The 27,960-nt window shown below is 38.7% G+C and overlaps 1 protein-coding gene and 1 pseudogene across 2 annotated transcripts in view; one reads left to right on the forward strand and one right to left on the reverse strand.

The window, feature by feature from the left end:
- Window positions 1-17,187, forward strand: part of LOC308249532 (procathepsin L-like) — a 31,887-nt pseudogene extending 14,700 nt beyond the window's left edge. The window contains exon 3 of the transcript in view: window positions 16,363-17,187. The product of the transcript in view is annotated as a procathepsin L-like (transcript). The remainder of the gene's footprint in view (window positions 1-16,362) is intronic.
- Window positions 1-27,960, reverse strand: part of THSD7B (thrombospondin type 1 domain containing 7B) — an 885,792-nt gene that overhangs the window by 642,711 nt on the left and 215,121 nt on the right. The gene's annotated exons all lie outside the window — the stretch shown is intronic.

The raw sequence follows: 27,960 nt of genomic DNA on the forward strand, positions 1-27,960 counted from the left end.
CATTTTTATGGACCAAATAAAAGTGCTCTGACAATGCTTGGGAACTCGAAGCCGAAGGAATGGCTTTAAGCAAGTAGGCTTGACTTGAGTAGTTGTGGGAAGCAGCAGGGAGAACTGTCAATCTTGCCCTAACCGGCTTGGCTCAGTGGATAGAGTGTGGGTCTGCGAACTGAAAGGTTCCAGGTTTGATTCCGGTCAAGGGCATGTACCTTGGTTGCTGGCACATCCCCAGTAGGAGGTGTGCAGGAGGCAGCTGATCGATGTTTCTCTCTCATCGATATTTCTGACTCTCTATTCCTCTTTCTAAAAAAATAATCAATAAAATATATTAAAAAAAAAAGAACTGTCAATCTGGCCTACAGGTGAGGAAACATATTTTAAGCAATGGGCACAGCTGCATGCATGTTCAGCAGCACAGAGGAAAAGGCCAAGGTCACACCAGTGTGCAATCTCAAGACCATTCACAACACATCTAGTCTGCAAAATGATCCTCAGCGACATTAAACTGTGCTGGTAGAAACCACAGCCATGCAAATAGTTGCAGAAACATGAGAATGTTGTGCACAGGGCTTGAATCCTGGCTTGGCCAAGTCCTAGCTGCACTGCTCTGGATGACTTATTGGCTTCTCTGGACTTGACTTTTCTCACTAAGAAAACAGAGGAAATAATTTCTTTCAAGGTTCTGTTGTCAGAAACGCAGCCAACTGGTACAAGCAAAATAAGATGACTTTGTTTTAAGGATGAGGATGATGACATGGAACCTACTTACAGAACCAGTATCAGATCTCCCAGGAAAGGTAAACAGAAACTAGAACACCTGGGGAAAGCAATTACTCTCTCAATGGCTGCAATTTCCCACATCTGCTTTACATTTTTCTCTACATCCTCTGCTTTCCCAACATGAATGTGATGGACTTGGCTCTCATGACCACAAGTTAACATTTAGTTATCAGCAGAAAATAACTAGTTTCTGTACATCTTAATTCCTAATTCATAGAAGAGCTCCTGGTTGAACCAGCTCTGACCCATGGGCATCAAGTCACATACAGAAGCCTGGCCCCTAGAGCTCTCTTTGAAGGAGGTTGTGAGTAGGCTGGGAGGGTTCTTAATTGAGGGACTGGGAATGACAGACACCTCAAAACGGAATTCTCTACAGGAAAATCTCACAAAAGATTGTGTTTAGGATTCACTGAATTACTATATGTAGAGTAGCTAGCCCCTTACTGTGCTCTCACAAAAAATTTAGTAAATATTCATTGCATGCAGGGTTATCCTCACTGACTAAAATGAATAGATATAGCATTTGATCTATGAATTCTTCTCCACATGGGCATATCTTAGGTAAGTTTATACCTGAGGAAGTTAATATCCAGTTATTATATTTGGAAATAATACAATTCATTTTACAATCTTAAAGAATTTATTTATGACAAAGATGAGATAGGCCCATGTTTCAGAAATCCCTGTACAGTCTGTTAAATGTGCAAATGAAAGCTGAAAGATGACTATCAATCATAACTTAAGTGGAGTGAACACTGGGAGAATGGAGACACTGGTATGTGATGTTAGAAAGTTGTAGTTAGCCTACACTTCTCCAATGTCATTAAGAGGACCTTAAATTTGGTTCTCCAATGTTCAGTCATTACTTGAATGCCACATGAGTACTGAATTTACTGAACAAACAGATCTACTCTGAAGAACAAGCTGTATTCAGGCAAAAGAATTAGATGCAGGCTTTCCTTCCAGTGAGACCTCTAAACCTCCCCTCCAAGAGTTAAACAAAACCATCAGCTTCTAGAAAGACAAGTGTTTGGTTTACCTGAATGGATGCCCCTTTCCATATATTCCCCTCAAATGACCTTGTTACCTGATTACCAAGACGATCAAGTGCATGGTCTTAACTAGCTATGTAACCATCTTTTGCATAAAGAGCTAACAAGTCAGTGAGCTTTGTAGTTGAGCTGAAAGACCATTGTTTAATCTGGATTTCTAACTCTATCACCCAAGACCAGTGGTCGGCAAACAGTGGCTCGCGAGCCACATGCGGCTCTTTGGCCCCTTGAGTGTGGCTCTTCCACAAAATACCACATGTGGGTGCACACGTACAGTGTGATTGAAACTTCGTGGCCCATGCACAGAAGTCAGTTTTTGGCCAGGGCGAGTCTATTTTGAAGAAGTGGCGTTAGAACACTCAAGTGGCCAAAGAGCCTCATGTGGCTCATGAGCCACGGTTTGCCGACCACTGCCCTAGACTGAAATCTTTCAGAAAAAGTACTTCTATAAACTCAGTTTCACCCATTGTCAGTTACCATACCTCCATGACACACTTGTTATACTTGAATGAAACATTGGGTTTATTAAAAAAACAAATTTCCAAATGGATTGATTTATGAAAACTACCACTTGTTTTGTCTATCACTTCTCCTTGTTAAGGATGAATTTGTTAGTGAAATGTGTGAATAAGATCATTTATGCTAAATTCAACCTATTACTTTATGAGTGTCCTTATCCCACGTATTTTTAGATGCTCTATAAAATTGCAAATATGACTACGATGGTCTCTCCATTCAAAGAATTTATAATATAGTTGACATAAAAAGATGTAAATCTTTCAATAAACAACAGTGGGCTCAGTAACGGATGAAAATGACAGTGACCAAACAGAAAAGACTTGGAATATGAATTCTGAAGTAGAAAAGGTGAAACAGGCTGCAGCACATAGAGGAAACTCTATGTAGTAGGTGAAGGTGTAGTTGGGTCTTACAGGATGGGTGGGATTCAAAGAAAGGAGCTCCTGTTGCTGCAGAAGCAAACACAAACAGGGCCGCAAATGGTCCTGTAGGAAACACTACGCGCAATGTCTGGGAAGACAGAGAAGGTTCCTGTAAAGCAAACATTTTCAGCTGAGGCTGTTTTTAAGTCTCAGGGGACACTTTCTTTTCTTAATTTAAATTTTATATTTCAATTACAGTTCATATATTCCCAGAAGTGTAATCACTGGTCATAAGGAAGTTCCATTTTTAAATTTTTTAGGAAGCTGCATACTGTTTTCCACAGTAGGCTGCACCAATCTGCATTCCTACCATCAGTGCACAATGGTTCCCTTTTCTTCACATCCTCACCAACACTTGCTGATTGTTGACAGCCATTCTGACAGGTGTGAGGTGATATCTCATTGTGGTTTTAATATTCATTTCTCTGCTTCAGGAGGCATTTTCCATTATTATAGCTGGAATGGGAGTAGTACTGGCATCTATCTAGAGATACATGCAGGTCAGAGATGCTGCTGAACATCCTAGAATGTTCAGAACAGCCCCCCCACGACAAAATTATTCAACCCAAAATGTCAAACATGCTGAGGCTCAGAAACCCCACTATAAGAAGAGCTTAAAAATGATTTTAAGTAGTTAATTAAAGTTGCCTTTTTTAGTCGAAACCGGTTTGGCTCAGTGGATAGAGCGTCGGCCTGTGGACTGAAGGGTCCCAGGTTTGATTCTGGTCGGGGCACATACCTTGGTTGCGGGCACATCCCCAGTGGCGGGGTGTGCAGGAGGCAGCTGATCGATGTTTCTCTCTCATCAATGTTTCTAACTCCCTATCCCTCTCCCTTCCTCTCTGTAAAAAATCAATAAAATATATTTTTAAAAATTGCCTTCTTTAAACCAAGCAAGAGGAAAAATGTGGGACATTGTTTAGAAAACACATAGTGTATAAGAATACTTCTAAATTTAGAGGTAAAGCCTCCTTTTAGAGTTCCTTATATGCAGAGTGTCTAGAGTAAGGCCACAGTTTTGATTCATTTCATGTTCAAATCTCCATTTTCAAGTGATAAGATCTACCTAAAGCCCTATTTCCTACTGTTGGTTTCAAGGGGAACCAGGTCAGAGAATGTAAGTAGTTCATCATCACTACGAGAAAAAAATGAATCAAAGTACACGTTCTGCTAATGAAAGACTAATAGCATCACCTTGATGATAATGTTAATTATGACAATGATGAAAACTACAATGTTAGTTACTTATTGAGAAGCCTTTCTTTGCTACTCTCCATAGCATGTACCCATTTACAATTATCAGCAATTAGGAAGATAGATGATTAATAGAGGTGTCAATTCTTATGGACTGCCTGGTCCATTACAATTCACGCCACACTTAAATTTATTCTCTGCTGTATGCATTTCTGGATTTAGGAAGTGTTTCCAACTGGGCTTTGTAAAGAAGGTGCTCATTAAATATCTATGGAATGACTAAATGACAGTTACTAACATTCATATAGAGTACGCTATTACAAAGCACTTTCATTTCTTTATTTGAGGAATAACATGCATTGGCACTGTGACTGAGAGAGATCTGAGCCTGCCCCTTACATACACACCTCACAGGCTAGCAAGAGCAACAAGCAATGGGAAATGTAATTATAACCAAGTGGATGAGTATTCCATAGAGAATGTTGAGTCACCTGGAGGAGCAGAGACCCCTAACAGTGGCAAGGAGGTAGGTATAATTTTTCTTTCTATTTCCTGAGTGAGAAAACAGCAGGTCAGAGAACTTAGCAGATTTGCCCCAAGTCATGTAGTTGAAAAATGAAAGTAAGATTCTTGTGAATATATACTGATCTATTAGCTATGAAGATAAACAGAGGTTACTATTTTGACGTACATGAATAACTTCAATAGGAGCCCCATTTTCACTCTGCTGATATCGTCTACCTCTGCTGTGCGGATGTCTGTGTGTGGCTCTGTATCTGGCTGGAATATACTGCATGGTACCTCCCATTAAGAGCTGAGATGTCTACACAGTGAGATGACATACTGTTAGCAGTTTGCCAGCACTGCAGAGTTACACATCCTCAAGCAGAGGCATGGGGAGGGTGGAAAGTGTGAAGAGGGGGTGGAGAAGAGAAAGTCATCCAATTTTCTTCAGAGTTACATTAGAGAATTGGAGTTGGGATATCAAGCTATTTTACCACCCTGACATAACTAAATGACACTTTCAGAATCAGTCCAACCCAGAACAAATTGCTGAGTTCACTGGTAAAAATACTATTGTTTTATGCTGCATCAATAGCTGCACTTATTTATTCAAAATATATTTACTAAACATCAGTGATGTGCCAGACATTAAGTTAGTCCTCATGAGTAGACAAGGTATGGGATAGGGATCTGGCTTCTAGAGGCCAGAGGCCAGATATGCTGCTAAGTAATTTACAATGAACAAAATAGCCCCAACAACATAGAATTCAGACATAGAAAGTGTCAGTAGTGTTAAGGTTGAGAAATCCTGGTGTAAACCCAAATATCAAAAGAAAGAATCCCTGCCTTCAAGGACTCAGGGTCTGTGAATAGTAACAACCCAACATGCTCAGCCCACAATGACAATAGCTAAGGTGTGCAAGAGCACAAGGAGTGCACTGCCTGTGTTCCCACGCCTGAGAGTCACAAGCGGAAAGCACAGTCCTCTTCCCTTGCTCTCTGATAATCCACTATTCCTGTGTCAGAGTCAGTCTGGGTTTTTAATCCTGGTGCCAGATATCACATCAAAGGCTGAAGGAAACTACTGCCAACGATGTTTAGCTTATTCTGTTCCTTTCTATCTGCAGAAAGGCAAACAAACAAAAAACCACATGGCATTTTAGGTGCAGAGACTGTCAGAAGCATTTTTATGTCAACATTTAAGGAAGAGACCAAACTGATGTTTCAAATAACAGATTGTACTGTAGTTCGTACATGAATTTGGAGCAAAGGACTTAGTTCAAAAATGAAAAAAAAATGAAAGGAGACCACTTTAAGGCCACGTAATCTCCACTGGTTAACATTAGGTAAATTTTATGAAGTATCACTATCTCCTTTATAAACAATGATATTTTTATTATTACTCTCATGATATACATACAAATAAAAGCGTTTCTATGAGATAAGCTCTTATAAAATTTAGAGTTCTATCTCATAACATTAGAAACGCACACACACACATGCAATCACCATAGAAATCAACCACATCAAACAAGAGATCATTATCAACATTCTGAGAGAACTTACTAACTTACTTCCATCTGGTTAACTAAAGAAATACACCAAGCACTTTGGGTTGTTCATTAGGTCGTAAGTTCAGTTTCATTAACAGCTAATGAAAACATTTTACAAGATGACATCTGAAGACATAATGTACCCTGTGGGCTGAATGGTTTGCTTTAGAGTTTCCCCTTAGTAATTTACTCTTAATCTTTTAACTTTTTTTTTCAAAAAGGAGACTTCTTTAAATAATTGTTTCAACATATTCAATTCACTGTGTGCCAAGGGACATTAAATGCACTTCCACCCACTCTTCTACTATTACATCATTAAAAAAGGCTTAACTCTAGAGAGAAATAAAAGTTTTGCAAATAGATAAATTGCAAATCAATTTGATCACAGTATATTTTCTTGGTCCAGTCCAAACTAGGATACAATCTTTTTAAGATAATATGAGACTTATTCATGCCTTTGCTAGTACAATGGATTAGATATGAAACTATTAAGTCTTATTACCTTAACATCATATAAAATTTATCTGGATATCTGAATCCCCCAAGCAATTGTTGCTGAAACCAAGCCAACTAATATCAGTCATGCTCAGAAAAGTAGTCCACATATCATTTAATATTCGAGGGTGGATATTTATTTCACAGATATTAAAAGAATTAATAATAGCATCAAATGACCTGAAAGGAAAGTGGTATTTAGGTGGTTCATAGTTAAATAAAAAGATTTCTGGCCTAATGAATTAATCATGTGGAGTTCTTTGTCTAAGTTTTTCATTGGCAATATGATCCCTATAGAAACATCTCTTTTGGTATTTGCCTTAGTTTCTGCTTTGTTTTGTTACCACCAAAATGGCACAAGAGTGTCTCTGCAATTTTTATCTCCCAATGCTGTACCTTTGGATTGTGGTCCAAGTGTAGAAATCAAGGTCTGACCAGGTCACATATTTCATTTCTCCTTTACTGATGCAAATTTTACAAGCAATCTGCCATGAACTTGTACTTCCTTTGTGAGTTTATTTATTTCCTGATTTGGAAATATATTAGACTAGGCACCTCTGATCTTTTCCAGAAAACTCCTGCCTTCATTTTTCTATTAGGTCGTCATCTATCTGTATTGGATGTTAATGTGATTCAAATCCACAGGAAACTTTTAATTGCTGAATGGTTTCATAGTATAATTTAAACATTCCTGTAATAATTAGCATACATTTTAGTTATCTATATTTTCTCAGATATAATTTAAGCTGCCCACAAAGTCTTTCCTTAAAGTGACAAATGTCTGATTTAACTATAGCTTCATTTACTACTGCCTGTTTTTGCCACCTGCATATTTACCCTCTCAGGAATGTTTGTCTGCATGTTAATTTTCACTATCTGTCATATGAATAATGTGACTTAGAAAATTTTTGAAGTTACTCTAATAGGTTTAAATGTAATGCCTTCAAAATTAACAGAATATGAACATTAATGTGCTTGTCATCTGCACAACTAGGAAGAAAATGTTTTGTATAATAGTGATTTGAGTAAAATTTACATTTTTTTTTTTGGTATGGAAAATTTTCTTTAAATTGTTTCTAGTAAACAGTGATTCCAGTCTTTGAAATCACTGTTTCATACAGTCCATGAGTGCTGGTTCAAAATATTCAAATCTGTAAGATAAAATAATATTTTTAACTGTGTAGATATAGGGAACATTGAAGACTAGATGATACAGAAATTTCAAAATGTAAAATAATCAACAAATATGAAATGAGATACATACAATTAATTCACATTTGTTAAATTCATAATTCATAATACATAATTAATTCATATGTGTTAATTTTTTATTAACCTGCATTGCAATAAACATTTAATTATTATGTCCCACTGATTTCAAAAAGGATTGGGAGAGTTGGCTGTTTTCTCTTTCAGCACCGATCCTGGAGGATGGGTGCTGAGTACAGCAAGGACTTGCCTTTCAAATAGAATGAGGACTGTAGGCGGTGTTCTTCAACTGCCTTTACACAAATCCCAGTCCACGTTACAATTACATGTGCATGCTTCTCACACACACCCCACATGTATTCCTTAAAGCAACTCAGATGGAAATTCAGTTTGCACATTTTTTGAGGTAGTTCTTACTGTTTTTGTATTTAAACGTGTGAAATTGGCTCTCTATTTAGTATCATTAGCTCAGATCTTTCTTCTTAATAATTTTGAAAACATGGAAAGTTTATGATTTGTTGTAAATGTGTACATAACACACACATAAGTATATGTACACACACATAAAATCTCAAATGAGTTCTCAGATCTTGGCAGATGAAGTTCATTCCAGCAGTGTCCAGGTAGTAATCCCAGCCAGTGGCTTTGCTCATCTGCAGAACCAAGTTGGGAATATACTCTGACTAGGGAAATCAATGGGGTGCAGATCTGCGTGAGTTGAATTCACAAAGGAAGAGTTTTGCTGACCCTCAAGCCCAGTTTGCCCAAATTCAGGCAAGGAAGATGAGACATGGCCCCACCCTCTGTGGAGAGTGTCTTCTGGCTCCATCTGACAGGAAGGCTGGTGACAACTCCTGGAAGGTGTGTGGGCCAGCAGCACTTGACCATTTGTGGAGTAACTCCAGTGGCCCTGTTCAGTCAGGGAACTTGGGGTACAAAGCCAGCTTGAGTTAAGGCAACAAACAAAGAGACACACTGCCTTTGGAGCTCCTTTTTTACCTACGCCTCAGCAGGAAATCTAATTCATCATCAAAACATAGCCTTGCTCATCGCTGAATACAGCCTTCATTCTCCCCAACCAGGGAACTAAACCAAGCATTCGGGAAGCAGCACAGCCCATTAAACAGCCTTACATACAGTGGCACTTAAACTGAGAGTACCATTGCTTCCCTCATCTGCAGAGCAGCATGCTGGCCTTGCCTGACCAGTGAATTCAGTACACACTCTGGCTTAATCCCGAGCTGTGCAATTCCTGGGCTCAATACTGATGTGCTAACAGGGCAGGGAAGCCAATTCATAGCTCCATCCACAACTGGACATAATATCCAGTCCTGACCATCTAGTAAGCCTGACCAGAGAATCCAGGCATCCTCAGAGGCCAGCCTACAGCCTTACTTGAGTAGAAAACCAAGCCAGTGGCACACCACCCTGATTCTCATCTGCATAGCTTGAACAGTTGATTTGCCCCAAAATTGACCATAATAGAGGCCCACCTACGCCGGGACATTATCAGCAGAAACATCCAGAACCCCAAGTTTGGCAAAGCAAACTTGTAAAGACTGGAAGATAAGCTCAGTTACTCAAATATGCAGATATCAATGTAAGGAATCAAGAATTAGAAAAAAAATTAGGTAAATGTGACCCCCACCAAAATAAACTAATAAAGCTCCAATAACTCAGCCTAAAGAAATGGATATCTATGAACTTTCAGACAGAGAATTCAGAATAAACCTCTAAGGAATTTTAGTGAACTCCAAAGAAAGCACAGACAGACCACTAAATGATATTAAAAAACAAAACAAAACAAAAAGCACAGTGCATGGAAAAAAAACAAACAAACAAACAAACAAAAAACAAAACAAGAAAATCAACAAGGATATATTAACCATCAAAAAAAATTAAAAAAAATCCTAGAGTTGAAAAATATAATAACTGAATGAAAGAATTAAATGGAGTTTCAAAGGTAGACTCAACCATGCATAACAAAAAAATAAGTGGCTTAGAGTATAGGACATTGAAAATTATGCAGTCAGAGGGGCAAAAAGAAAAAAGAATGAAGAAAGCCTACAGGAATTACAAAAAAACAAACAAATTTTGTATTGTGGGAATTCCAGGAGAAGAGAAAGAGAAAGGGACATAAAGTATATTTAAAGCAATAATGGCTGAAAACCTACCAAACATGGGGAGAACAATGGATATACATATCCATGAGGCCTAAAGGACCCCAAAGGGTTTGAACCTGAATAGGACTCACTAAGACACATTATAACCAAATTCTCAAAAGTTAAAAAAAAAAAAAGAAGAAGAATTTTAAGAGCAGCAAGAGAAAAGACAGAAGTTACACACCAGGGAATCCCCATAAGACTATTGGCAAATTTCTCAACAAAAAAATTTTGGCCAGGAAAGAATGAATTTTCATATTCAAAATATTAAATAAAAATAACTGTAAGCCAAGAACTCTATAGCCAGCAAAGCTGTCCTTCAAAACTAAACGAGGAATACAGACTTCCCCTAAAAAACAAAAGCTGGCCCTAATCGGTTTGGCTCAGTGGATAGAGCATTTGGCCTGCGGACTCAAGGGTCCCAGGTTCGATTCCGGTCAAGGGCATGTACCTTGGTTGCGGGCACATCCCCAGTAGGGAGTGTGTAGGAGGCAGCTGATTGATGTTTCTCTCTCATCGATGTTTCTAATTCTCTATCCCTCTCCCTTCCTCTCTGTAAAAAATCAATAAAATATGTTAAAAAAAAAAAAAAGCTGAAGTAGTTCATTTCCACCAGACCTGATTTACAAGAAATTCTAAAGGGAGTTCATTGAGTTAAAGGAAAAGAATGCTAATTAACATAATGAAAGCATAGAAAGATACTATAAATCTCCCTGGTAATGATAAGAGTCATAATTAGATTCTGCAGTATGGTAATAGTGATGCACGATTCACTTACAACTCTATCTTAAACATTTTTTAAAACTGTAGTAAAAATATCAATAACTACAGTAATTTGTTATTAGTTATACAACACAAAAATATGTACATTGTGACACAAATAACCTAACATGTGAGGGGGTAAGTAAAAGTTTAAAGGGTATTGATTATATTAAAGATACACTGTTACCCGTTTAAAGTAGGGTGTTATAATTTTAAGATAGTTTATGTAAGCTTCATGGTAACCACAAGGGGAAATCCTGTAGTAATTATACAAAATACATGATAAAGAAGTCAAAGCATCTGATACCAAAAAGCCATCAAATCACATACACACACAAAGACAGCAGGATGAAAAACAATGAACAATGGAACTACAAAACAACCATAACACAATGAACAAAATGGCAATAGCAAGGCCTTACCTAGCAATTATTACTTTATAGAACAGATTAAATTCTCTAAGCAAAAGACATAGAATGGCTGAATAGATTAAAAAACAAAACAAAAATAAGATCTAATAATAAGCTGCCTACAAGAGGCTTACTTTACCCTATGACACACACAGATTGAAAGTGAAGAGATGGAAAAGGAAACATCAAGCAAATGGTAACCAAGTAACAACAACAACAGAACACAAGGGGTAGTTATACTTGCACTAGAGGCCGGTGCACAGGTAGGGTCCCTAAGCCTGGCTGGTGGTCAGGGCCGATCAGGGCCTTCCGGCTGCCAGCCAGGGCCTCCCTTTCCCAGCTGCTGGCCAGGGCCTCCTTTCCCTGGCTGCGGGCTGGGGCCTCCCTTCATTTCGCACCACTCCTTGTGGTCAGTGCATGTTATAACGAGTGATTGAACTCCCAGTCTCTAGTTCGAGCTCCCGTGGGGACACTTTGCATATTAGCCTTTTATATATATATATATATATATATAGGTAAGACAAAATAAACTTTAAACTAAAAATGGCACAAAGAGACAAAGAAGATTATTATACCATGAGAAAGGGGTCAATACATCAAGAAAATATAATAATTGTAAATACTTACAGACCCAACATTATAAAGCATGTAAATATTTAAAGCAAAAACTAACAGAGCAAAAATGTAAAAAAACCCATAACAATAATAGTTGGGGTCTTAAATATTCCGTTTTCAACAATGGGTAGAGAATATAGACAGAATCAATAAGAAAACAGAGGATGTGAATAACACTAGAGACCAAATAAATATAACAGTCATAAAAAAAGAACATTAAATTAATCATCAGCAGAATACACATTCTTAAGTGCACATGGAACATTTTCTAGAATAAGCCATATGTTAAGCTACAAAACAAATCTTAGCAAATTCTAGATTAAAATCAAACCAAGTATTCTCTCTGACCACAATGGCAGGAACTAGAAATCAAAGAAAACTAGAAAATTCACAAACACATGGAAATTAAACAAAACTCTCCTGAACAACCAATGGATCCAAGAAAAAAAATTAAGGGGATAGAAGAAAGTGTGTTGAGACAAACAAAATTGGAAAAACAGTACAAAATTACTTTGGGGATATAACAAAAGCAGTTCTAAGAGAGCAGTTCATAGCAATAAACATCTATTTTAAGAAGCAAGAAATATCCCAAATAAAATATCTAACTCTACACCTTAAGGAATTAAAAAAAGAACAAGGTTAGCAGATGGAAGAAAATAATAAAGACTAGAGCAGAAAATTTAAAAAAGAGAATATAAAAGCAATAAAATGATTGGTTAGTTCTTTGAAATAATAAAGAAACTTGACAAACCCTTAGCTAGACTAATGAAGAAAAATAGAAAAAAAATTATAAATATAAATGGGGTAAGTACAATTTCTTTGAACTATAAAAATTCAAAGTAACTAAGAGGCCAACAAACTGAACAATCTAGAAAAAAATAGAAAAATTCTTAGAAACAAGCCACTTATCAAGACTGAATCAGGAAGAAAATGAAAATTTAAATATATCAATTATAGTAAGCACATTGAATCAGTAATATCAATTCTCTCAATAAAGAAAAGATCAGAATGAGATGGCTTCACTGGTGAATTTTATCAAACATTTAAATAAGAATTAACACCAATCCTTCTCAAAGTCTTCCAAAAACTGAAAACGAGGGAATGCCCCCCAACTCATTTTGAGGTAAGCATGATCCTAACACCAAAAACCAGGAAAGGATGCCATCTAAAAGGAACATGATAGGCCAATATCACTGATGAATATAGAGGTAAAAATTCTCAATAAAATACTAGCAAACCAAATTGAGTAGCACATTAAAAAGTTCATCTACCATGATCAAAAGTGGGATTTATCCCTGGGATGCAAGGATGGTTCAACATTATACCGGACATTAATGTAGTGAAAGAAGCCGTAGCTGCTTTGGTTCAGTGGATAGAGCATCAGCCCTGGGACTGAAAGGTTGTAGATTCTATTCTGGTCAAGGGCGTGTACCTTGGTTGTAGGCTCGATCCCGGCCCTACTCAATATGAGTACAGGAGGCAACCAATCGATGTGTCTCTCTCACACTGGTGTTTCTCTCTCTGCGTCTCTATCTCTCCCTTCCACACTCTAAATATCAATGGAAAAATATTCTTGGGTAAGGATTAACAAAAAATAGAGAGAAAAGACTAATATGAACATCTCAATTGATAGAGAAAAATCATTTGACAAAAATTCCACATTCATTCATGATAAAAAATCCTAACAAATTAACATAGAAGGAACATATCTCAACATAAAGGGTGGCTACTTTTCCTGTTCCTAGTCAACATAGTACCAGAAGTCCTAGCTAGAGCATTCTGTCAGGCAAGAAAAAGATATCAAAGGTATGAGAACTGAAAAAAAAATAAGTAAAATTGTCTCTATTTTCAAATGGTATGATTTTATATTTTTAGGGAAAATCCTAAAGACTTAACCAAAAAAACGGTTAGACTTAATAAATAAATTTGGTAAAATTGCAGGATATGAAATTAACATACACAAATCAGCAGCATTTCTATACACTAACAACAAATTTTCTGCAAAAGAAATAAAGTAATTGATCCCATTTATATTGCATCTAAAACAAGAAGTTACACATTTAACTAAGGAGGTGAATGATCACTACTTTAAAAACTACAAGACATTGAATCTATAGATTCAATGCAAACCCTATTAAGAATCCAATAACATGTTTTACAGAAATTTAAAAAAGCTTTCCTAAAATTTATATGGAATCACAAAAGACCCTAAATAGTAAAAAAAAATCCTTAGAAAGATAAAACAGGGGCATCTGCCCTCGCCTATGTTGCTGAAGGGTTGCGGATTTGATTTCTGATCAAGGGAACATATCTGGTAGCAGGTTCAGTTGGGACATGTACGGAAGCAACCAATTGATGTGTCTCTCTCATATCAATGTTTCTCTCTTTCTTTCTCCCCGCCTCACCCCCTCCTCTACCTCCCTTCCACTCTCTCTGAAAAACAATGGGAAAAATATCCCCAGGTGATGATGAAAAACAACAAACAGCCAAAACCGGTTTGGCTCAGTGGATAGAGCGTCAGCCTGCGGACTGAAAGGTCCCAGGTTCGATTCCGGTCAAGGGCAAGTACCTTGGTTGCGGGCACATCCCCAGTAGGGGGTGTGCAGGAGGCAGCTGATCGATGTTTCTCTCTCATCGATGTTTCTAACTCTCTAACCCTCTCCCTTCCTCTCTGTAAAAAATCAATAAATATATATATATATATATATATATATTACAAACAGAAAGCATCACACTTTGATTTCAAGCTATACTAAAAAGGCATAGTCATCCAAAGAGTGTGGTATGGCCATAAAAACAGACAAATAGAGGAATTAAATAGAATACAGAGCCCAGAAAGAAACCCAAGTATATACAGTTAACTAATATTTGGCAAAGGAACCAAGAATAACTTAATGGAGAAAAGACAGTCTTTTCAATAAATGGTCCTCAGATAATTGGATATTCACATGTAAAAGTGAAACTGGAGCATATCTTACTGCATTCATATAAATTAACTCAAAATGGATTAAAGACTTGAATGTAAGACCTGAAACCAAGAAAATTCTGGAATTAAACATAGGAATAAATCTCCTTGGCATGGGTCTTTTTTTTAATATAGTTTATTGATTTTTTACAGAGAGGAAGGGAGAGGGATAGAGAGTCAGAAACATTGATGAAAGAGAAATATCGATCAGCTGCCTCCTGCACACCTCCCACTGGGGATGTGCCCGCAACCAAGGTACATACCCTTGACTGGAACCGAACCTGGGACCTCCTGGTCCACAGGCCGACACTCCATCCACTGAGCCAAACCTGTTAGGGCAGCATGGGTCTTAATGATTCTTTTAATAAAAGACCTAAAGCATAAGCAACAAAGTAAAAAATAAACAAGTAGAACCACATCAAAAAAAGCTTCTGCATAGCAAAAGAAACCAGCAACAAAACAAAAACTTACGAAGTTGCCCAAAATATTTGTAAACAATATATCTGATACAGGGTTAATATTCAAACAATGTGAAGAACTCATACAATTCAATAGCAAAACAAAACAAAACAATTTTTTAAATGAGTAAAGAAGTCTGAATATTCATATCTCCAAAGAATATATACAAAAGGCCAACAGGTGCATAAAAAGATGCTCAACTTCACTAGGTATTAGGGAAATGCAAATCAAACCATAATAAGAACTATCCTCATACCTGTTAGAATGGTTATCATCAGATAATGTAATTTTCCCTGTGAAGTGAAGTATCTGTTCTTTTGTAGTTCACTGACTTTTTTCAGTCCATGATAGGCTGCATATTGGTAGACTTTAATAACATCCACCAACCCCTAACTAAGCAAATGTTTTCTTAAGAAAAATAATGTGATTTATAGAATAAAGAGCTATAGCAGTTCTTCCAGAATATTGAGTATGTGAGTGTGCATGTGTGTAAGTAAACCTGTACACTTATAATTTTACACAAAGCCATCTTTGAATTCTTTTTGTAAAAATATTTTTTTAGTGATTTTAGAGAGGAAGGGAGAGGGATAGAGAGACAGAAACATCAATGACGAGAGAGAATCATTGATCGGCTGCTTCCCGCATGCCCCCTACTGGGGATCAAGCCCGCAACCCAGGCATGTGGCCTTGACCAGAATCAAACCTGGGACCCTTCAGTCCACAGGCTGACGCTCTATCCACTGAGCAAAACTGGCTAGGGTCATCTTTGAATTCTTATCATAATGACTTTTTTTTTCTTTTGCCTGAGGACAAAAATAATTTCCTACAAAATTATCAATTAATGTTGGCTTTCAGACACTCTCCATCTTTTCACAATGGAGACACTAAAGCAGAGTTGGAACTGCAACTGAGCAAACGTTACCTTCAGGAGGCAACACTGAGTGGTGGGGAGGGGATGGGCATTTCTTTGGCATCAATGGGAGAGGACAGGCAGGCTATCATTTTGTGACTAGAATTCATAAAATCTCTATGATATTTTTAATAATAAGAAGTAATGCGGGGCCTTGGAAATCCCTATACTCACACATGCTGACTGCAGCACGTTTTGAAACAGGAATCCTTCACTCATCCTGACTGCCCTCTGCTTGGGAACAGACTCTGCTGCCGCCAAACCCAGTCACGGTTTAGTTGCACAGTGGAACCAGTGGAGGGCGACACATTGGAAACTACTGGTATGTAAGGAGAATGAATAAGGATGGAGGTGAGCCGGATGGGAGAAGAATAGGAAATTGATTGAACTGCACAATCAGGAGCAAGACCAAGGGAAACAGCTTCACCACAGCAATGAATGCCTTTGGTGACGTGACCAATGAAGAATGCAGGCAGGTGTAGAATGGCCTTCACAACCGGAAGCGCAGGAAGGGGGAAGTGGTCCAAGAACCTCCCTTTGCTGAGATCCCCCATCTGTGGATTGGAGAGAGAAAGGCTATGTAATTCCTCTGGGGGACCACGGTCAGTGTGGTTCCTGTTGGGCTTGTAATGCAACTGGTGCCCTTACAGGTGTTCCAGAAAATAGACAAACGTGTTTCATGGAGTGGACAGAACCTGGCAGACTGCCCTTATTCTCAAGGCCATGAGGGCTGCGATGGTGGCCTAATGGATAATGCCTTCTATATGCTGAGGACAGCAAAGGCCTGGACTCAGAGGAATCCTATGCATATCATGCAAGGAACAAATCTTGCAAAAACAAGCCTGGTTTTCTGCTGCCAATGACACTGGCTTTGTGGACACCCATGTGCAGGAGAAGTCCCTTATGAAGGCAAGTGTGGGGCCATCTCTGTTACTATAAATGTGAGCTGTAGATTTTTTTCAGTTTTATAGAAAAGGCATTTATTATGAACCAGAATGCAGCAGCAAAGACCTGCGTCATGGCGTTCTGGTGGTTGGCTATGGCTTTGAAGAAGCAGAACTGAATAATAAGTACTGGATTGTCAAGAAAGCAGGTACAGCATGGGGCATGGGTGTCTACATAAAAATGGTCAAAGACTGGAACAACCGCTTTGGAATTGCCACCACGGTCAGCTAGCCTACTGTGTGAGATGATGGTGATTAAAAGAGATGTGATTAAGAATAGCATATCCAGAGGAGAAATTTTGTCTTATAACTCACCAGATCTTGTTTTATGCAATAAAACACTTTAATTACTGAAGATCTAAGCTGTAATTTAAATTGTGTGACATTTTACACTGGTACAATGTTACCACTTCTTTAATTATTTGTGCAAACAGTTTTGTATGATTGACTTGCCTAATAACTTAAATTTTGACGTTTGAAAAGGATGTATAGAGTTTCATATTTTAAAATAAAGCTTACTTACAAATTTAAAAAAAAGGTAATATAGCCTAAAAGTTAAAATGCTAAAAAGTCAGATAAATGTCAGATTAGAATCTTAGTTGTGCCACGTGCATTGTTTAACTGTGATATGTTATTGCACAGCTTTGTGACTATTCACTGGCCAGTATGATGGAACTGATTCAGTTCAGATTAGCTGTGATGACTGAGGACAGCCCTAACAGAGTGGGTATATGGTAAGTAGGTGCACATTAGAATGTTTCTAGGTGAAGAAAGTCATCTGAAGATGGCACTTTAAAGAAATTCATATGCAAGTCAGAGACTTTTCAGTTCAACAAAGAACTGTATCTCAATGGCTGTGAGGCCAAACTTTATATTTCTGCTTTATATCTAATAAGAAATACTTGGTCATTGACTTCAAGAATTTTGAACAACTCTTCTCTTATTATACCCCAATTATCTTCTTAATCCACTCTTTAATTTCTGCTAAAGTCAAGAAAACACAGGAACCTGCTCCCTCTACCCTCTAAGCATTTAATCAGGCCATTTCTCATTCCTGGAATGTCCCTCCCACTTTCTTTAGCAAAATCTTCAACCTGCCTCTTTCAAGATTTTCCTATAGGATCACGACTCCAGGACAATCAAATTATGTCTCTGAGTTTTGTATGCTAAGCATTTATCAAAAACAATCTATGGTGGTTTCCACTCCATCAACACAACAAAACAGCACCCAGTTCAACTCTTCCCATTAGGCAGATCACCAGACAGTTGGTAACTGAGTTACAAATCAATAAATAAAGAGATTCCCTAGTGAAAAATGTTAAACATTTGAAAAGTGTGTGAGATAACTACAGTCAACTAGATAAAAGACTGAGTTAGTCCACAGAGGGTTAATTTATTCAGATACTGTATAAATAAAGCTCAGTGATTTTAACAAGAGAGTCACTATCTACCTTTTATCTTCTAACTGAAATCTAGATATAAGAAGTATAAGAAAAAATCTGAGTACAAAATGGAAAGTTAATACAATGCAGAGATATACAATTTTTAAGGTAATGGGAATTGGAGGGAAAGTATTAAGACAAAAGAGAGGGAAGAAAAAGGAAATGGGAACAATGATATGGAGTCAAATATGTAGGGTGTCCCCAAAAATGTATACACACACTTTGAATCATTATAAAGGCAGTATTTATTAAAATACATTTTATTTTTAAAATTGAGTTATAATCTGTTAAAGTATGTATACATTTTTTGGGACACCTTGTATATAAACTAAGGCAGGAAACAGGAAACAAATTCTAGAGATGGACAATGGCATTTAACTATAGTTAGTGAATTGTCCAGAATTCAATTTGTGTTAGATGTTATGGAAAATGACGGAAGATAAAGAGTAAAAGCCAAAAAAGTTTTTCAAAAACGGAAAAAATAACTGAGGTGGGGAAAGGGCACATTCACGAAGGAAGTGTTTTAAAACTCCTCATGAGACAAAAGAGGAAATACTAATACATGTGCTGAGATACAGCAGGTGAAAGGGAAGAGCATGGACTCTGGAGTCTCCTATGTCCTATTCTGACACTGAAGGGTCTCAGACTCTTGTGCCGCTCAGGTGACCCTCTCTGAACCTCAGTTTCCTCATCTGTAATGATCTCAAAGATATTTAGAGTACTCTGTGATTCTAGTTCACTGAGGAGGCATAGCTCATAATCTTGATGTAAAACTTTTTGGAAGAAAATAATTTCGAGGAGGAACATAAAGGAGGGGTGTGAATGGATATTGACATGTTAAAAAGGAAATCTCAGGCAAAGCAAACGTCATGTACAAAAATCCAAGCTAGAAATGAGTCATATGTGTAAGGCAAAAGTTATACCTGATAAGGTGAAATGTGAACTTAGAGAGAGATAACAGTAATGAGATGGAAAAGAAGATAGGGACATGGAGATCAGCTGCTCCATTGAAAACAGGCAACAGCAAAAACACATAGGAATAAAATGATCAAGACAGTATCTGAAGAATGAGCAAAATTATTTCTTTTTTTTAATATATTTTATTGATATTTTACAGAGAGGAAGGGAGAGAGATAGAGAGCTAGAAACATCGATGAGAGAGAAACATTGATCAGCTGCCTCCTGCACACCTCCCACTGGGGATGTGCCCGCAACCAAGGTACATGCCCTTGACCGGAATCGAACCCGGGACCCTTCAGTCCGCAGGCTGATGCTCTATCCACTGAGCCAAACCGGTTTCGGCCAAAATTATTTCTTAAAGGCAAAAGGAAAAGTTTTGATCAAGGGAAACAATGAAATTGAAATGCAATTAAAAGTCAGAAAAGTAGAAAAAATAGATCTTGGGTTGGTAAATAGGAGACAAAAGTAAGTGGGAGTAAGAAAATGAATGAGTAGGAGGAGATTTAGTAAAAGTAGATAAAAGTTAGAACGTAGATAAATAGTCAAAGACTTGAGCATTCCTTCTGAATTGGAGCCTTCAGCACGGCATCAGAATGGGCATTTCAAGGTCAATAAAACAGCCAAGAGAGTTTGGCTTCTGCCATTGCTTTAGCTGCCAAACTCAAAGCATCTCTAAGCAGGACAAGTGCAGAAGAGGAAGTGAAATTGTTGGAGATTTCTGATGAAATATTTCTTCCTCCTGAGGTCAAAACCAATTAATTGGTTTATAATTGGACTTCTGGTGGGACTGAATGCAATGCAATCCTAAAAATAATTATCTTAGCTAACATTTAGGGAACCCTCCATGCACCGGGAACCAAGCTGTGTTTAAAGGCACAATTTCATCTAGTGATCCCTATGAAAGGATAAAGTAAAATGTACATGGCCGGAAAGTAGGACTCCATCCTGTTAATCACATCTTCATTTGCATATGAAAGTCAACCATCCTAATAAGGAAGAGTATTAAAAAATCGGGTGCTGAGGGCAAAAGAATACTCTTCCTAAGGTGTCAGCACACAGGAAAGTACCTGGAGAAGCATCATTATCACCTCACACAGGAGAGTCCAAATGAATCCGCAGCATTAAAGAGAAATCAGGGAAATGCCAAACTGGAAGCACTGCAGTGCATAAAAGTTAAATGAGACAATATAATAGAACACATGCTCTAAAGCCTTCAGCCTCTCATTTTTATTCTATAATGTAAACACAATATTTTTACCTGGAGGATGGCTGAGGAACAGCTGAGGATAGTTTAGTTCTCATGAGGAGTAAAATAAAGAAACATCATTCATATTTTTAATTAACTGATTGTAACAACTAGGGAGACACCCTTTCATAACGCAATGGCTGGCAGTTGAGGTTTCCTTTTTGTCAAAATAAAATAAAATAAAAGCAACTGCAAAGGTATTTCTCTAATTAATGTTTAAAATGCATTTACTTTAGCATAAGCTCACCTTTTCATGTAAAGTCTTAATTTGATTGTAATTAGCACACACTACAGGACTTAATTAGGACTAATCATTCCTTAATGCAATCAGAATCCCAGAAGAACAATATAAACAGATTTTTATTGGTATTAGTGATGCAAACTTGTATAGAGCCAATTAACCTGTGACAATGCTTTCAAAATCTATAATAAAAGCATAATATGCTAATTAGACCGGGCAGCCTAACGACCTTCCAGACATTCCGACATCCTTCCGGATGAAGCCACGGCAGCAAGGGCATAGGCAGAGATGGTTAGGGGCAATCAGGCAGGCAGGCAGGCGAGCAGTTAGGAGCCAGCAGTTCCAGATTGTGAGAGGGATGTCCAACTGCCAGTTTAGGCCCGATCCTGTAGGGATCCCTGGGGGACCAGGCCTAAACTGGCAGTCGGACATCCCCCGAGGGGTCCTGGATTGCGAGAGGGTACAGGCCGGGTTGAGGAATGCCCCCCCCCCCTCCGTGCACAAATTTTGTGCACCGGGTTTCTAGTATAAAATAAAGATAAATGATTGGTGCATTACCAAACAGTTCCATGAGTATACTAGGAACATAGTAACAGAGTTCATCATCAAACCCTATAGGGTCAGTTTTCCTTCTTCAGAGCTAAACAGAGCAGTCACAACTGAGCTGCATAGTAAAATATGCTACCTCTTAATGACATTAGGCATGAAAAGACTTTCAAGACATTCCAGGTCCTATGATGTCAACATAACTCCCTGGTTAAATTCTGATAGATAAGAAAATCTACAATTTCTAGGTCATGTAACAAAATTCTGTTTTAGTCCCCTTTCATTTTGAGAAGTTAAACTTCCAGGAGAAGTGGGGGGCTTAGTAAACATGTCTGCTTTACAAGTCCAGAGTATAACAGCAACTGTTTTTCTTCTGTCCATTGCATTCTAACTTTGTGCGTTTGCTCCTTCAGCCTCACGAAATGGTTTTTAACTCCCCTGAAGGGGAACTTGTAGCCAATATCAGCAGTTAGACATTGCTGTTACAATTTATGAAAAGACAGGAAATGTAATTTGTCTTAACATAGAACTCTCTAATAATAAAATGTCTCCCTGGAATTAGAATCCACCCTAAAATACCTGGAATATTTCACACAGTTCAATTTGAAACTTCAACTGTTCTATATAGTCATTTCCAGAAAGTGCCAGACTGAACACATTAGCACAGGATAGGTCCCCTTGACTAAGCTTTGAAACAAAGGGTAAAAGTATAAATTGGCATACAGCTTCTACTGCACCAAGATGACTTCCCAGCTGAATTTAGTAAGACATTAACAGGGAGGTGCGATCTTTGAAATATGTAGTCTAAACAGTATGCTCAGATTTCTAAACTGTTGTGGGTTTCTCCTCACAATGTTGCAGATTCAGAGCAGCTTGCTGGTGAGACAGATGCCCAAATCATACTCTAGGAGGGTAGGGGAGCAGACTTCTAGATTTGGTGAACTAATTAGTCTCTTACCTCCTGCCAGTTTTTCAGAACTTCTAGGATGAGTTTAGTCAAGTTCATATTGATGCACAAATAGGATAAATCAAAGCTACTGCCATGCTTGAACAAATAACAAGAGTTCTGACTTACATCAACCACCCTCCACCTTTACCCAGAGCCTTCCTAGTTGTTTTTGTGTGTTGTTGTTTTTTTCAGTAAACACACACATTCTTCATGCTCACCGGTTTTTTATTAAAAATAACTTAACAGAGCCGATTAGAAGGATTCAGCAGGGATTTCTAAAAGACTTGTTTATTTGGGATAGTTGTATGATTGTGATTTTAGTTACCAAGTAGTAGTTATCTCCTTTGTGCCCGGAAGAGTAGGGCGAGATCGCAAAACACGGTTGCTGTCTTTGTGCAACTTCCAGTGTCTCCTGAGGAAACACTGGGCTCTCATTAAACAGTTGATAACTCTTGAGGTAAAATACAATTAGTCCCTAATTAAGGAACACATGAAATAGGATCTTCACCCAGGTTTAATATGTGGATAAAAGGAAAGCAGAGGGGTGTGTGTGTGTGTGTGTGTGTGTGTGTGTGTGTGTGTGTGTATCGAGGATTATTATTTCAATGAGCATGAAATAGCAGATGATGAGAAAAATGAATGTCACAATCACCTCTTTTACCCATCAGCAAGTATGATTTTAAGTTTCTCAAAGCTATTGCTTATTTTTCTGCTTTTTGAAACAGCTTTAGACCCAGAACTTGAGAATCTGAAACCTGAACTTCGTATTATCCAGAAAGGAGTCACCACCAGCAGTATTTTTGAGGGATCTAAATATTAAAAGAAAGCAGGTCTGTACATCGATGCTAGAAAGCCATTCTCTATCTACAGAAAACACTCTCTCATGCTCAAAAGGGTATGTGCAATATGACATCCCACATAACTCAATATTGTAAAGCTTTATGTTCAAAGTCTAATTCTTCAGCAAACTTTGCGAGCTCTTCCAGCCTCTGACATTAGGAGTGCCCTCCCACAGAAGGGACATGAAGAAGAGGAACATCTGTCTTTGGACATTGTACTGTGAGTTATGCATTAAATTTTATACTTGTTACAATCAAATATACAGGAAAACATATGCCCATCACATGAAAGCCAAGGGAAAAAACAACTTAACTTTGCTACTAAAGGTGTCCTCATCTTTTCTTTTCTCTCTCTCTCTCTCTCTCTCTCTCTCTCTCTCTCTCTCTCTCTCTCTCTCTCTCTCCTTTCTGTGTGTGTGTGTTTATCTTGTTTTGTATTCTTTTCTGAGATGACCAGTGAGGTGTGACCACAAGAGGAAAGAGAGGAGAGGCTCAGGAAAAAACTAAAGTAATTATGCTCACAGGCCCCAGAGAGATGGTCACTCACACCAAAGGGGACCAGACAAGTGAGCACCAAGGCAGCAGGCTCAACCAAGCAGGTGACAAACAGAGCAAACAAGCACCCCTGTGCTTTCATTGGGGGTCAGGGTGGGGTGCACAAGAAAAAGTGCAGAGTGATGTCACTGGTGCACTTGAATATTATTAGGTTACAGTGAAGGGGGGGTAGGAAGGAGAACTTGTGTCAGGGTCCCACCTTTCCCACCCATTAGTGCACCTGGGCTCCTAGGAGGATGCTCACAGCCTATTTATGAGGCTGTTGAGGCAGCCAAAAAGTAAGAAGTTTTAAAGGTTACAATATAGGTCTTTTAGTCTCTGTTTATAAGATTACTAGGGACAGGGGGAATCCCTCAGCCTGGCCTGCCCACTCTTGCAGTCCAGGAGCCCTTGGGGGATGTCCGACTGACAGCTTAGGCCCACTCCCTGGACATCCTTAGCACATCCTTAGCGCTGCCTCCATTGCGCTCTCCAGTTATGATCCATGAGCCTGGCTTCTGGCTGAGCGGTGCTCCCACTATGGGAGCACACTGACCACCAGGGGGCAGCTCCTGTGTTGAGCATCTGCCCCCTGGTGGTCAGTGCGCATCATAGCAATCAGTCATTCTGCCGTTAGATAGATTTGCATATTACCCTTTTATTATATAGGATTTTAGAAATAAAACTCTGTCTTTCAAAGATAAATTGTAGGCTTTCAGTGTTTCTAATGCTTCCTCTTCCCAAAATGACATCTTAAGCATAACAGAAATCTTAAATGATGACATGGCAATTAGGTGGGACCCTTGATTTTTATGTGGGTCATTGGTCTGTGTCTTCTGCTGGTCCAATTTATCGTGTACCTGTGAAGTTGTCTATTATGGTCTGACTGGTGAATTCCTGTTGTTGTTTTTTCCAAGCTCACCCAGGCCAGTTCTCTGCCCCACCTCACCCGATGCTAGTGCTGTAGCCATGTCCTGAGGCTCGACCTCAGCTTAAGCTCTGTACCTGCAAACTATGTGGTACCAGGGTTTGAGCTCAGCTTCCTCCTACATACCCATAATTTCAGCAGAGAATGTCTGATTCACTTCCAGGACATAAGCAACTGGTTAGGCAAGGAGCCATTGACTTAGGCCCTCTCCCTGATAAGCATTTCTATTTTGCTGTGACTAGAGAAAGGAAAGTACGACATAAATGTCATGCCACTCTTTGTTTCTACTCTCAAGACTTGAGGGCTCTGTCTTAGCCTCTTCAACCTTCTGGCAGTGCCTGTGCACCTGCTTTGCTTTTTCAAAAGTGGCTGGAGTAGAAAAATCAGTGGATGAAGATAATAAACCATACTCATGTAATATTTTCAAAATATTAACCCCACTGTGTCTAGAATACAACAACATTCGTGCAAAATCAAAGATATAACTTGTATAAAATATTTTATATTTTAATCACACTTAAAGACGTCTGTCAAACATGGGGAGTTTGTCTTACTTATATCTGCACTCCAGTGTTAAAAGAATAAAGTAAATGTCAATGAAACGATTTTGTAAGTAGGATTATGACTAAAGAAAAAAGAGGAAGGAGATAAGATGGGAAGTAGCTAAAAGAAAAGAAAGAGGAGGAAGAAAAGAGGAGCAGCTTTCAACACTAGGGATGCTCTCAGCTTGACACAGACAGATTCAGCACAGTCTGCTTTACTCCTCAATTTATGATAATCCCTGATGTAGTAAATTGGTGGTACTTGAAAAAGATCCTGACTCTGAAGAGCTATCAGTTGCATTATTAGACTCTGTTTCCAAGGAGAAGACTAGACAAAATAGTATTATAGATTTTTAACAATAAGTATTAAATTGTTTTCCATCCCCACTTAGAAACTGTATTCCATAAAGATAACCCACTCCCCAATCACTCAAGTTTGAAAAAGTTACATCATAAATGTTTCCAATTCAGTCTAACAACAGAGAAAGTACAATAGCTCATTAATAAAGTAAACCTAAAGTAAAAAGCTCTTTCATTCATTTGTTAGATATATTTGTTTTAGCATCCAACATGCTCTTTCCACAAGTGCCCAATGAATATTGATTGATTAATGATAAGATTATTTTATTAAAAGCACAAATTTGTGTTCTTAGTGTGCTTCTAAATCACATGTTAGAAACACAGTCTGACTCATTTGCTAATAATTTAACAGTCGTGATGTCTCTTCCAATTATGTATTGAGGATTGTGAAGTAGCTTCTTCCAGTCTGCTAGCCCTATGCACAAACAGATCAGCAAAATAAGAGATTAATGCTAACCCAGCATCTCTGCTGAGATGTCAACACACAGGATTAATACATGAAAAAAAAGTCAATGTAACTTTAAATAATGCTATTACATCTTTAAAATATGTATTGCTTTCAGAGATACAAAATGTTATATAAGATGAAAGGGGAAAAAAGGGATTCCTTAAAAACTTTAGGAGAAAAATCAATTGGTAGACCAAGAAATAAGGATTGAAAAAATATATACATAATGTGGGACATACCACTATTGACTCCAGTCTCAGTAACAATACATTGTTTGTCCTCATTCCACCCATCCATAAATAATACCTAGCATTATGAAGAAACCAAGATGGCAGCATAGGTAAACACCTGAACTGCTGCCTTGCACAACAATTTCAAAACTACAACTAAAAGACAAAACGGACATCATCCAGAACCATAGGAGGCTGGCTGAGTGGAAATTCTACAACTAGAAGGAAAGAAAAAAGCACACTGAGACTCACAGGAGCTGCAGAAGTAAAGGCAGAGGTATGGAGGTGCGCATGGAGAAGGCTGGCAACTGAGTACGTGGCTGGCTTTCTCAATCGGGAGGGAGACAAAAACTCCTGACTGCTCTGAACTCCAGTTCCAGGCGAGACTCTGGGGAGAAACTGGACTGTCTGGCAGTGGGCGAAACTTGATGGCGGCTTTCTCTCAGAGGTGCTTGCAACAATTACCGCGGGACACTGAGGCTTAACTACAAGAAGACTGTGCACACAGCCCACAAAGGGGTGCACCAAGAGTGTTCACCTCAGGTAATTGGGGAGGCTGAGCCACTGGGCCCTATAAGACACCTACCACACAAAGCCACTCTATCAGCTCAGGGAAGCAGCCAAAATGCAGAGACAAAGAAACAGGTCACAAATGAAAGAAACAGAGGAAAGCAAAGGACTGAAGATAGAGTTCAAAACCACGGTTATAAGGTTTTTCAAGAATTTTCTAGAAAAGGCCGATAAATTTAGTGAGACCCTCGAGGATATGAAAAAGGACTGACTAGAAATTAAGCATACACTGACTGAAATAAAAAATAATATACAGAGATCCAACAGCAGACTAGAGGATTCCAAGAATCAAGTCAAAGATTTTAAATACAAAGACTCAAAAAACACCCAACTTGAAAAGCAAAAAGAAAAAAGAATCCAAAAATATGAAGATAGTGTAAAGAGCCTCTGGGACAACTTCAAGTTTACCAACATCCGAATTATGGGGGTGCCAGAAGAAGAGAGAGAGCAAGATACTGAAAACCTATTTGAAGAAATAAAGACAGAAAACTTAGCCCACCTGGTGAAAGAAACAGACTTACAAGTCCAGGAAGCGCAGAGAACCCCAAACAAAAGGAATCCAAAGAGGATCACACCAAGACACATCATAATTAAAATGCCAAGAGCAAAAGACAAAGAGAGAATATTAAAAGCAGCAAGAGAGGAGAAACCAAGATGGCGGCATAGGTAAGCACCTAGGCTGCTGCCTTGCACAACAATTTCGAAACTACAACTAAAAGACAGAACGGACACCATCCAGAACCACAGGAAAGCTGGCTGAGTGAAAATTCTACAACTAGAAGGAAAGAGAAAAGCTCACAGAGAATTGGAGGTACGGCAAAGGGTCTTTGTGCGCGCAGAGAGGAAGGGTGTCTGAGAGCCTGGCTGACTTTCTCTGGCGGAAGGGGGAAGGAAGCCCCCGACCGCACTGAACCCCAGTTCTGACTGCACTGAACCTCAGTTCCAGGCAAGCCCCTGGGGACCCATGCTCTTATGGGGGGAATCTGGACTCTCGGGTGGAGATTCAGGAGCCAGGGAGGGCAGAGGTCTGAAGGTCCGCGCGTGCCAGTGCGCACAAAGGCTGCGGAGGTTGCCACAGGCTTTCCCTAGTGGAAGGGAGTCAGAAGCTCCTGACTGCACTGAGCCCCAGTTCTGACTGCACTGAACCACAGTTCCAGGCGAGCCCCTGGG

This window comes from Plecotus auritus (assembly GCF_963455305.1).
Source record: "Plecotus auritus genome assembly, chromosome: 5".
Lineage (NCBI taxonomy): Eukaryota > Metazoa > Chordata > Mammalia > Chiroptera > Vespertilionidae > Plecotus > Plecotus auritus.